At 40.7% G+C, this 13,550-nt stretch overlaps 1 protein-coding gene across 1 annotated transcript in view; it reads left to right on the top strand.

Annotated features, from left to right (window-relative positions):
- The window catches only part of LOC118019981 (ankyrin-3), a 331,347-nt gene that overhangs the window by 131,991 nt on the left and 185,806 nt on the right, over positions 1-13,550 (top strand). The gene's annotated exons all lie outside the window — the stretch shown is intronic.

Raw genomic sequence — 13,550 nt, 5'->3', positions numbered from 1 at the left:
GCTAGAAAAGACATCAGCTATTCCTCCACAGAGAAGGGTGCGCAATAAGAATGTGACTCTTGTAATGGTTTTATAAGGATGCAGCACTTCTGAAGACTCTACTTTGGTTTGGGTGACAGTGCCAGTGAAAATATATTTTTAATATATTTCCCCTGCACTATACAATAAAATACAATAAAGCAAATGAAAGAAAAGAAAAACCACCCATAACCTTCCTATTAACCTTTTTAACATTAAATATCTTTCTTTACAAAGACAAAAGACACGCACACATAAACACATTCAATTCTATTGATACATATCTTCAAAGATAGAGTAACTTAGATTTATTTCCTAGTACAGGCTCTGCAGCATTAAAGACCAAGACTTTTTAAAGATTTTCTTTATTTATTTGAGACAGAGAGAATGAGAGACAGAGAGCATGAGAGGGAGGAGGGTCAGAGGGAGAAGCAGACTCCCTGCCGAGCAGGGAGCCCTATGCGGGGCTTGATCCCGGGACTCCAGGATCATGACCTGAGCCGAAGGCAGTCGCTTAACCAACTGAGCCACCCAGGCGCCCAAGACCAAGACTTTTTAAAAACCACGTTTGGACGGGGACCCTGGGTGGCTCAGTCATTAAGCGTCTGCCTTCGGCTCAGGTCATGATCTCAGGGTCCTGGGATCGAGCCCCGCATCGAGCTCCCTGCTCCGCGGGAAGCCTGCTTCTCCCTCTCCTACTCCCCCTGCTTGTGTTCCCTCTCTCGCTGTGTCTCTCTCTGTCAAATGAGTAAATAAAATCTTTAAAAAAAAAAAAAAAAACCACGTTTGGAATGAAAATGGAGATGTGGGAGCATTAGCAAAGGAATGTGAGTTATGGGAAAGCAGCCATGCAGCTACTGCATCAACCATGATATCATTGGCAGGAGGACATTGACATTAACACACCAGGAGGAACAAAACCAGGAAACCAAGGGCACAGTGGTGGGAGATACACCTCTTATAGAGAGCTGCTCTTAGCATGCTATGCAATCTCCTTCCTGCCTTTTTCATTTCATTTCCTGAATGCCACATCAAAGGAGAACCTCCTATATAATTAAAAAAAATTTTTTTTAAAGATTTTATTTTTAAGTAATCTCTGCACACAACATGGGACTCGAACTTATAACCCTGAGATCAAGGGCTGCATGCTCTTCCAACTGAGCCTGCCAGGTGGCCCACCCACCCGCCCCCCCGCCCCTGCCCATATAATTTTTAAAGGACATTTTTCTCTTAAATCCTTAGTACACTGGAACTTACTGACATCTTGCTGTGTGAAATAGGATCTGTGTTTTTTTCTTCTGACGAGGTGATGTTTCTAGGTTGTAGCAGCATAGGGAAGGAGTCCTCGGATTTGTGTTGGACCCCTGGCTCTCTTTCTGCTGCATCATCAGTTACTGATGTGGTCCAGGGCAAGTCTCCACATCATGGGGCCTGCAGCTTTCCTAACAGCCCGATGAGAGAGACAGCAGTCAGTCATAAGCTTTTCCCCTCTGCCTTAACTCATAAAATGGGTCCAGTAATAGTCCCTCATGCATAACGTCATTGTGACTGAATGAGATAGTCCACATTACTTGCTTAGCACAGTGCTTGACCCACAGCACATGGGCAAGGGCCCCAGCCATGCTTGTGGTGGAGGTGGTTGCTACTGCTTGCATCCCGGAGGAGACCCGTCACTGTAAGACACATTTGCCTGAGAAGCGTGACATTGTCAGTCAAGCAGGTGCATCATGGCAGCTCTCTGGAGGACTTGTAGAGGTAGTTGAAAATGTTGCTTCCCAGAATGTTGGATTTACACTGTTTGCAGTGCTATTTATCAGCATGAGAAGGTAGTCCTTTAAGAAACAATGACTATGACGTTGTTTGAGACAGTAAGACTTCTGATTAAATCATTGACATTGGAAGGTGCATGTTTCTCTTTGCCTCGCTTTTCCTCACTGGCCATGTGCCCTGCTTCCTGCAGTGCTTCTGCCCTAGAATTGTTGCTCTGAGAACATTTTTAAGTGACCCGAATAAATCCTATTTGGAAATTCAGTGAAATAAAGTTCTATTAAGGTAGGAGTTGGCAGAGCTCACTTTATTCATTGGCACTTTAAAAGGGAATTATTCATCGGCTGTAGAATGTTCATTTCCTCCGGTGAGTGCCGACAGCAGCAAAGGGATCATGCGCCCCTCTGCTGAATGTTCAGAACCCTGTCCACGCTGTCACTGGAGAGTGCATTTGCAGCAGCTCGGCTGCACCCTCGTCTGCTTCTGAGCCCTGCACATTCTTGCATGCCAAAAGCTTTCCCTTCTTCCTCCAGTGGTTTGAAGAATGTGCAGGGTGAAGCGTGAAGGGACACCTAGTGGGAAGAGGTTAGGACTGGGCAGAACCAAAAGGTTGCAATGGGTGAACTTGAGAAACATGAACAGTCACTTACTGGCTCTCTCCCAAGTCAATGCAGGAGGTTCAAGGAGACAAGTTCAGGCAGGAGATGAGCATGCGCTAGCATAGTTGGGAAAAAAATGGAAGAGTAAGTTGTGCTGGAAACAAGGGGATTAGAATCAAGTCCAAGAAATGGAGACTGAGCCCATTTGCCAATGGGAAGTGAGACTGGAAACAGACAAATATTGTTGACCAAAATCACCAGACTGTTCATTAGCTCTCTAGAACTCATTTTTCTACTAGTTGCAAGTTTGTGCCCTTAAGCAACATCTCCTCAATTCCCAGCCTGCCAGCCCCTGGTATCCACCATTCCAGTCTGTGTCTACAAGTCATTGCAGGTCTTTAACTGGAGAAGTGGGATGGTGGCAGTGGTGTTTAAGATGTATTATGACATACATAATGAAGGGGAAATGAAGATACTTGGCTGTGAGCTATGGCATGCTCCAGTCACACAGGGAAAAGAACTGCACTCAAGGAGAAGCTTGTCCAACCCCTGGTATGATGCTCCTTCCTCCCTGGCTTGATGCTCCTTCCTCGGGGATGATTTCTTTAGAGTCCTACTACATCCACAGTTTCTCAGTAGCAGAAGGGGGATAATCATTCTCCATAGAGGATTTGGAAATTTGCAGAGGCATTTTTGGTTGTCATCGTGGCTGGTCCATAATGGGACAGGACCAGGATGGCTAACCCGCCTTCCATGTGTGGGACAGACCCATGCAAATAACAGTATCCCAACCAAGATGCCAACAGTGTCCTCTGAGAATGCTGGAACAAACATCTCTTTACAGCTAAGGTAGGGAGGTGGGAAATCCCAGGATGGAGAAAAGGGGCCCTAAAGTTCATCCTTAGAGCACTGAGTTTCCCCCAGTGATATACCCCAATGGGTGGGGAGGGCAGAAGACCCTAAGTTCCCTTTCAGCTCTTAATACTGAAGGTTTCAAATATGAGGTCGACAAAACTTACACAAAGTTCAAGCTAATTTAGGTAGCAGCTTTCATTTATTACTAGGCATGAGGTACTGTAATAAGGTTCCTATACAGTATTTCATGTATTCCTCTCAGGAATCCTGTGAGGTGTGGGGGTATGATTTCCATTTTACACACGAGGAAGCAAGGAGCGGTATCACTTTTGCAAAACCACACAGCTTTAAGGTGTGGAGCTGGAGCTAAGACACAGTAAAGTGAGTAAAGTAAAATTAGACTGAAAAATAAACGACACTCAGACTGTGTCGTTCATACCATTCGAACGTTGGAGGCAGCGTGTCCAGGCTTCGTACTGAACGCAGGACCCACAGGGAAACCAGAACTGATCACAGCCCGTCTTGCACCAGCTGGCGATTCGTTCTCTGCTTGCGCCAGGGTTGCAAAGCGAATTAAATGCCTTTTTAAAGAGGATTTTAAAGGACTTTTAAAAAAAAATTACCAGGAAATCCCATTACACATTTAAGAACAGTTAAACCGGAAGATTAGCAAACCTAAAGAGTAACAAATGATCAAATTCATTCTAAAATATAGTGCATTCTCATCCCCCCCCCATGTTTTATTTATCTCTCTCACTTCTGCGTTTTTGAATCCCTAAAGATCATGGTTTGAAATGAACTCCTGATATTTAGAAACGTAATGGCTTTATGACAGAAAGGTATAATATCCATTTTCTGTTAAGAAGAAATACAAGGCAGGCTTGTCTCTACAGGCAGCGAGTTCCTCTGAGTTTGAAAATTAAAAGCCCCTTTTTCATAGTCTCCAAGTCAGGGCCTTGCAGCCAGTTTCCCCAGCTGGCCAGTGGACCCCCCTGCCCCCCATTCCCTTAGATTTGGATGCAGTACCTTTGGGGCGAACTTTGTAATCTGTGTTTTTAACAAGGTGATTCTTCTGACCAGACATAATCAGAAAACACTCTCTGAGGCCATGCTATGAAAATCTTTATCTAAATTGTCCAAAGTTGAGCCATAGAAGTCTTTTTTTAAAAGATTGATTATTTATTTGAGAGAGAGAGTGTTTGAGGAGGAGGGGCAGAGGAGAGGGAGAGGGAGAAACTCAAGCAGACTCTTCACTGAGCATGGAGCCCCATGTGGGGCTCAACCTCATGACCTGAGCCAAAACCAAGAGTTGGGTGCTTGACTGACTACACCACCCAGGCACCCCAAGTCATAGAAGTCTTAATAATTCATTGGCTTATAACAACTATCTTTATAACTCCTTAATAATGTAACCTTGAATTTACATCATATGCACAGTTTACAGAACACTTATGTACAGTGCATCATTTGAGACCACAGAGTAGACATTTTCACAGATGAGCAAACTGGGATCCCAAGAAGTCATTTGTCCCAGATCCTATGGAAAGTGAAATAGAGTAACAGGGATTTAGATCCAGACCTTCTACCCCATTTTATCATGCCTCATGCATGACCATCAGTGGCGCCCGCGGTGCCCAAATGGCAGCTGAGGGTGTGTGGTATTGGCCGCTGAGTAGCTGAGGTCTTCATGGTCCCTAGAAGAGCAGTACCATCTCCTTAGGACAAGTGCACTGCACACAGGGAAGGCCATTTGCACCAGGACTACTTTTTTTTCCCCAAACCATTTTTCTTTAAAAACTTCGAAGACCTTGTTTTCATTTCTTAACTTGTTTGAAACTTGAGCAAGGATCTAATTTATCCACGCAAGGATCTGCTTTGTCCAAAGACCAAACGAGGGCAGGATACTTGAGAAACTAACAATTTCAAGTTAACTGACATCTCAGAAGCCTATACGAGTTACTTTTTGGATGGGAAAGAAAATTATTTAATACAGAAGTGAATCTCATTCCAGACTTATCAGAAATGATATAGGAGTGTGGAAAATGTATCATTGTAAAGCCCCTTAATATTTTTGTTTTTAAGAATTTGGGATGGTGGAACATGAGAAAAAGGGGTGGACTTTTTTATTAAAGCGATAGCATTCATTAGAAACATAACAGGAAATCTAATATCGCTAGATTAACTCATTTTAAAGAGTTACAAAATTTCAGAACAACTTTTCTCAATGTATAGAAAACAGTTGATTACTTTGTAACTGAATTTTTAATAGTTCAGTTACTATATGCGTCTCTACTCAGATATTTCAAGCTAGGAGGGGCTTTCTTACTGTAATACAGAGCAGGCTACTTTTGAATGAGCGCTAATAGTGACACCTTTAAAAAAATCTGAAAGCCATGAGTTCTTCTTATTTAAAATGATAGAGCTGGACTAGCTACTCTTTTAGACTCTGCTTATTTTTATTAGCTTTGAGATACGCTCTTTCCTTTTTGGTTGGAAGCTGTATGCCAGCAGCATTTTCAGTATGGAGACAGTGCTACTTGGATTCAGAGCTAGAGCTGATGTTTGCCCAAGTTAAGAAGAGACTCTCCACCTGGAAAGGGCAAGCACAGCTTTTTAGAATCAGACAACTGAGGTTAATCCTGGCTCCAGCATTTTCTAGCCATGTGACCTGAGGCCCCTTCCAGCTTCAACTTGCTCACCTGTGAATTTGAGCTAACAGCATCTATTTTATGGATTTTTATGGAGATTAAAGAGATCTATCTCATAGAACCAGCAAAAACAAGAGCCTAATAATTTATAGCTCTTTTTCATTTTAATTACATTTGTCCTGCAAAACAAAGAGTTGCTTGGTCTAAATCAAGAGGTGTCAATTTCTTTAGCAGAGTTCTTTTTTCTAACAAATTCTTATAGGATGAAAAGGCATTCAGTAGTCAAAAACTCCTCATTGTTTATGGAATTATGGAAACTCTGAAATGTATCCTGAAAGATATATTTTAAAGGCACATATTGGGGGAACCTGGGTGGTTCAATCAGTAGAGTGACCGACTCTCGATTTTGGCTCAGGTCGTGATCTCAGGGTCATGAGATTAAGCCCTGAGTCAGGTTCTGAACTAAGTGGGGAGTCTGCTGGAGATTCTCTCCCTCTGCCACTCCTCCTGCTCACGCTTTCTCTCTCTCTCAATCTTTAAAAACACACATACATTGAATACCCATTAGCATGACTACTATCAAGACAAAAAAATGGAGAGAGAGAACAAGTGTTGGTGAGCATTTAAACTGGAACCCTTGTACTCTGTTTGTGGGATGAATGTGAAATGGTACAACCACTATGGAAAAGTTTGGAGGTTACTCAAAATGTGAAGTATGGAGTTACCATGTGATCCAGCAATTCCATTCCTGGGTATATCTACAAAAGAACTGAAAGCAGAGTCTTGAGGATACATTTATACACCCACGCTCATAGCGACATTATTCTCGATATCCACAGGGTGGAAGCGACCCAAGTGTCCATTAAGAGATAAATGAATAATCAAAATGTTAAAGCTAGTGAGAGACCTGGCAGAGCCTTATCTAAATTGTTGATGAGAGATCTGCTATTAATCCAAGTGAAAACTAACAGTATTCGTAATAAACAGCCTCATTTTATCCTTAAAAGAAAATAAATAAATTCCTTGAGGTTTTTAGAGCAGAACAGATCTAAATACTCAGAGCCTGGCTTCACAGCAGACCTCACACATTCAGGCATCTGCTGCTACTCCCGGGGAGCCCAACACCAGCCAGTGTCTAAGCCAGTGGGAGCTGGTTAGTCTCTGTGGGAAGGGAGTGAGGTGGGAAAGTCAATGGCCTCAGCATTTTCAGCGTCAGTCTTAGCAGGACCTGTGTGGACTTAACCTCCTTATCCAGGAAACCAGCAGTTAGTAAAACTGGAGAAGAGGAAAAGATTTCACCTAAAAAGACCTATTTCATTGCATTAAAGCTTCATGAAGTAGGAGGAGAACGGGCTTTTACTAACACTGGTAGTCATCTTAATAATGATTGCTATAGTATAAAGGAAGTTTGAGTTTATTTTATGTTTTTATTATTAATATTAGAACATTTAAGTTTGAAATTTTTTTTAAAGAAAAACCCTACTATGTGTCAGACTGGAAAAGCTGGAGTATTAAATTAGATTCCATTGTTTGAAATTCTCCTGGGTATGTCCTTGAAATCTCAAATCCTTATCACTGAAAGCATTATTTGTGTGCTTATATTTTATGTATTTATAAAGGTATTAAAAAATCAGGCATCCTCTTGAAGAGAAATGAGGTACTGATACATACTTCAACATGGATGAACCTTGAAAACATTATACTAAGTGAAAGAAGACAGACACAAAAGGCCGTATGTTGTGTGGTTCCATGTATATGGATTGTCTAGAACAGGCAAATGCATAGGAAGTGGAATAGTGATTGCCAGGGGCTGGGGGATAGACAGAAGAATGGGAAGTAACTGCTTAATGGGATGGGGTTTCTTTGGGGGATGATGAGCTCTTCTAAATAGATACTGATGATGGTTGCACAATTTTGTGAATATACTAAAAACCACTGAATCGTACACTATAAAATGGCCAATTTTATCATATGTAAATTATATCTCAATAAGCCTGTTATAAAAATAAACTACTGGAGAAGACTTGCAGTGGATTTTGGCTCAATAAATCAACAGAAAAGCAATAAAAATCAACAGAAAAAGAACACATTTTAATACTCTCGAGGAAATGAAAGTGAACAGGAATTCAATTCTGTGTTTTTTCTCCATTGTATCAAAATCTATATATCTATAAAATATCACTGACCAAGCATATATTGTTTGGAGATTGGCACATATGACTTTGTGATAGAAGAAAAAACTTTTTCCTCTACCCTCCTGGGGTCTTGCAAATTAACAAAAGACAGATAAATGAGAGAAAGGCTTATGATGCATACAGAGGCCTTCCTAGAAAAGAAGTGAAGACCCAAAGAGGCAGTTAGACCCCAGGGGCTTATGTATCATTTTAACAAAGGGTGATACATTTGGAGAAGTGCAATGACAAAGGGAATTTGGGCTTCCAGAGGCAGTGAATTTGGGAAAGGTGAATATATGGGTGGGGAAACTAATGGATGCTAAGGGTTGTTCAGTTTTGCAGATCCCAGTCTTGCCTTCTCCATTGATGAGAGATTCAGAGATACCTTATTCCTGGCTTGGGAGAGGGAAACACCTTCCCAAAGGGAAATCTGTGCTTTGCTTTTAGACAGAAAGCTCAAAACAGTCTTTATGCCCAAGTGGCATATTGTGGGGTGGCATACTCTGATCTCCTTCAGTCCTCCTCTCAGAGGCTGTAAGACTTTTCAAGAGATAAATATCTATGAGGTGGATGACGAAATCCAGTAGGCCTTGCTTAAATGTCTTCCCAGTGCTCACTCTGTGAACTTATTTACTAATCATTTTTTCTGTTTCTACTTACACTAGGGATAGTGAATAAAGAGACTAGCAAGAGGACACACAACAAATCTTGAAATGGGTGTGTTTTAAATGCAAGTCATTAACACATAAAAAACTTCCGTTTTCAGATATCTTGTTTTGCCACGTTGACAAACTTTTAAAACCATAGTAGTAACAAGTGTAAGAATTAGCAGAAGATAACAGGTTCCCTCTCAATTTAACATTTAATTATTTTAGAATTTGTATTCAATTGAGACCGTATCAAGGAACTAAACTAAAATAGTCTTACTGTTTAATTTTTCATTACCTGAAAGACTTGAGTGCGATCATACTGACTCTTCTACTTAGTGATAACCTCCTAGATGTTTTTAAAGAAAAGGAGAGAGAAGAGAGGGTACAGGGGATCAGAAGTCAGCTGCCCTTTATATATTTAAACAGAATGAAAAGTCTACCATTTATCACAAGTAAGGTAGGAAGTGGCCCTGATTTCACTTTAGCAAGTTGCAGAAAAAATCTGGCCTTGGTGACAATTTCATAAAGGGCCTCGGCTACTACCCCAGCTGGGTTTTTCAGAAACAGCTGAGATCTCAGAAAGAAAGAAGCCAGCAATTTCACTATTTCCCAACAGAGCTAGTTGTTTCTTCCAAGTCCCTGGAAGTTTAAAAAAAATAAATAAAAATAATAATAATGATAATAATAAAGGATGCCTTTCCATGATTGTATCACATTTTATCACATACATCATGTTCTATCAGCCACCACTCTGGCCCTTCTTGCCTTCTTCTCTGCCACGACTCACCTCAGCACACCCCTTCTGGGCTTTTCACAGGCTGAGCTGTGCTGAGCAGACACAAATCAAACACTGTTTGCATCCATCCTAAGAACTGCCCCCTTTAGCACCTTCTTAGAGTTCACACATTACTTCCGCTCTGCCATGTCTTTTCTACCCAAACTCTTTCATAATAATGTCTTTGTGAGAGGCGGTCATGTCATCCATTTTTTCTAAAGATTTTACTTATTTATTTGAGAGAGAGAGAGAGAGGGAACATGAGCAGGATGAGGGACAGAGGGAGAAGCAGACTCCCCGCTGAGCAGGGAGCCTGTTGCAGGACTCCATCCTGGGACTCCAGGATCATGACCTGAGCTGAAGGCAGACGCTTAACCGACTGAGCCACCCAGGTGCCTCATGTCATCCATTTTTAAATGTCCAGATGAGAGATAAGAAAAAGAATAGTAATAGCTAACACCTGTATCATGTTTACTAAATGCCAAGAAACATTCTTAAGACTACCATTGTTAACTCACTTAATCCTCATGACAGGTCTATAATATGGATACTATTATTGGCCTCATTTTACAGATAAGTTTGGGGTATGAAGAAATTAAATAAACTCGTCTAAGGTTAGGCAGCTAGTCTGGGGAGGCTTGGGATCTGAAGCTAAGTGGTCTGGCTCTGGAGTATTAGCTCTTAACTGCTGTACTATTGGACCCCAGTGCTCTCTGTATCTGCTTGCACAGGAATGCTCTAATAGTAAGAATTGGTTATATATTTGTACTGTTTAGAAGCTCAGGAACAGCATGGTCTGGTCTAGTGAAGAAAGCATAAACTTTGGGGCAAATAAATTATGGCAGCTTTGTGACTTTTGGCAAGCTATTTTGATTTTTTTTTCTAGTTTCCTCATCTGTAAAATAAGGAAAAAAATTAGAGAGTACCTGTTTCTAGAGTTGGTGTGTGGGTTAAATGAGATAAGTAATATGGACTACTTGTGAGTATATGATGGAATATACTGAATTTGTAGGAGTCCCGCGAGTGCTTACCTTTGTTCTGGGTGATCTTGCTTCTCTTTTCCCTAAAAGTGGAAGGCAAAACTTGTTCTTCGGGATTGAGATTTTTACTCCGTAACGTCAGTGGTTGTTGTCTTCAAGAAGGATAGGCTGTGGGTGAAAAGTCTTACTGAAAAATCAAGATAAGAGAAGATCAGCATAGAAGAACATGAATGACTGAAAAGAAAAGGCTAGCAATCACACTGTGGTGAGAACACACATCCACACATGAGCAGATACAGTCATGATCCAAGTTGCTTTTTTAAGTACCTGGTTAGGTTGTTGGCCGAGAAATCTGAGAGAATTAAACCAGCTGAGTACTGTAATTTTCTTCAGTCAAAATTCTGAATATTTACCCAAATGCTGTTAATGTTTTCATAAATATTTTTACAGCCAATTTCCTTTGTTTTTTTAATAAAACGTATGTGTATATATGTGATGTGATTGCTTTTTTGGCTTTATCCACCATCTTCCATCAAGGGTTGAGGAGAAGTAAATGCCAGAAAAAGGAAGGCACTGGCTCATCAGATTTACCCTTTTTTTTAGAGTGAATAATTACTACATTGACTAGTTTAATGGAAAAGTTCAATGAAATAAGATTCTGTTGTGCTGGAGATGAAAATAGTGATTTGCAAATAAGCCCAAAGAACTCAGTGAGATAAAAAAGGCAGTTTCTGGGGATCGTGGCCGAGCCTCCGGCTCTGTGACTCCTGGCAACCTCTTACCCTCCCTGGCCTCCTCCTTATCTATAAAATAGGTGATTAGACCGAATCAGATGTACTCATCAGTTAACAAAATTTACCAAAATGCTAATGTACTCTATTACATTGAACGTTGCATCTTTGGCATAAGAAAAAAAAATTCCATTAATAAGCTACTTCATAAAAAATTAGAGTAGCATTTACTCTTGTTTGCACTAAATTCAGGTCAAAACTCTAGGTTGAATGTATTTTAATCCAAGTTTTAATTAAGGTTTCTTCTTAGAACAGATAGACCTTTAACTCTAGCCGTATGTAATTTTGTACCTCTAGGCTTAACAGGTTCCCTTAAAGTTCAAATGCAAGGCAAGTTGATGGGTAAGTAAAACCTCTCCTTGGCTGTCAGAGTGGGGAATGCAAATGGTACGAGCCAAGACAGAGATGGTGATGAAGGGCTGCAAATTAGGTAATGATAAAGAAGAAATACAACGATTTTTCACATAGTAGAAATTACTTAGGAAAGCATGAAGAAGCAAAAGATCATCCATAATCTCAGTACCGAGAGATAGATGATTAACATTAGGGTCCATAGTTGGACAGCTTTTTTAGAATGTAGGTATACATATACTTATGCATAAATTTGAGAGCATATTTTTATTTAATAATGTGTATTTTGTATGTTGTTAATTTATCACAGTCTACCTTCACAGTTATGTCACCTTACACCTAGTGTGGAGCTGACAACTGTGTCATTCTCACTTTTCCATCTATGTGTCAGTGGTGTGCATTTTACTTTTGCATATGTTTTAAAGCCCCCAATTCACTGTTACTGTTTCTGCTTTAGATAATCAATGATCTTGTATATTTGCCTTCACTTTTGCCATTTCTGTGTTTCTCTGTGTGGGTCTAAGCTTCTGACTGGCATCATATTCCCACTGCCTAAAGAACTTCCTTTAATATTTTTTGTATTACAGGTCTGATGGTAATGAAATCTCCCAGTTTCTGTTTATCCTAAAAAGTCTTTATTTCTCCTCAGTTTTTTAAAGATATTTTCACTGGGTATAGAAGTCTCATCAGACAGGTGTTAACTTTTCAGTATTTGAAGATTCCACTTTGTTGTCAGCATTACATAATTTCTAAGGCTGTCATTTTTGTCCTTGTTCTCTATATGAAATATGTCCTTTTCCCCTCTAGTGACCTTCATGATTTTTCCTTTATCTTTTATTTTCAGCAATTGGACTGATGTGTCTGACTGACATTTGGTTGTTTATAGTTTATCTTGCTCGAAGTTCTCCAAGCTTCTGGGATATGTGGTTTCATACATTTCATTATTTTGAGATAATTCTTGAACATTGTCTCTCCGGGTATTTCTCCTGCCCCATCTCCTCTCTTCTTATGTAACTCCAATCAGTTGTTTTATACTGTCCCCCAGCCCTTAGACTCTGTTCTTTCTTTTCCACTCTTTTTTTTTTCTTTGTGTTTGGATCATTTATACTGATGTATCTTTAAGCCCACTGATGCTTTTCTTAGCTGTGTGAAGTCTAGTGATGAGCCCATCCAAGGAATTCTGTGTTTCTTATATTGTGGTTTTTCTTACCGAGGGTTTCTATTTGACTGAAATCCCATGTCTTTGGTGAAATTCCCTAACTTTTGATACCTGTAGCTCACTTGTTCCACTGGGCAGAATGCAAGAGAGACTGAGGTCAGTAGCGTCTTTGTGTGAAAATGGGCATACCTCTCTGTCAGGCTGTACATGTGGAAGGTTGAGTCAGTGTAGTCAAGAGTTAGCGGAGTTTACATCTTGTTTGAGGGGACTTCAGCTCCCTATAGAGGAGGGCTACACTGCCTCATGCTCAGGGTAGTGGCAGGGGAGGGTGGGGGTGGTCAGAGAATGTTATGTGGTGTAGGTGCTCCGTCCTCAGTTCTCCCTGCACACGTGAAGCATGGAGGAGGTCTCTCACTAAGCTCCTATCTGACCTCAGCAGCTTACTACTCTTGCTTGTTACTCTATGCTAGGCTTGTGCTGGGACTGAGGGTTCTTTCGTTCTGGATCAGCCACAGTCTTAGATGTGTGCCTAGACCTCAGGGTTGGGTCTTTCTTTCTTTCTTTCTTTCTTTCTTTCTTTCTTTCTTTCTTTCTTTCTTTCTCTCTCTCTCTCCCTCCCTCCCTCCCTCCCTCCCTCCCTCCCTCCCTCCCTCCTTTCCTTTCCTTTCCTTTCCTTTCCTTCCCTTTCCCTTTCCCTTTCCCTTTCCCTTTCTTTCTTTCTTTCTTTCTTTTTTTCTTTCTTTCTTTCTTTCTTTCTTTCTTTCTTTCTTTCTTTCTTTCTTT

The sequence above is a fragment of the Mirounga leonina genome, unplaced genomic scaffold (assembly GCF_011800145.1).
Source record: "Mirounga leonina isolate KUSES-001 unplaced genomic scaffold, KU_Mleo_1.0 Mir_109, whole genome shotgun sequence".
NCBI lineage: Eukaryota > Metazoa > Chordata > Mammalia > Carnivora > Phocidae > Mirounga > Mirounga leonina.
The sequence above is the reverse complement of the archived record's forward strand: the minus strand, read 5'-3'. Positions and strand labels throughout refer to the sequence as shown.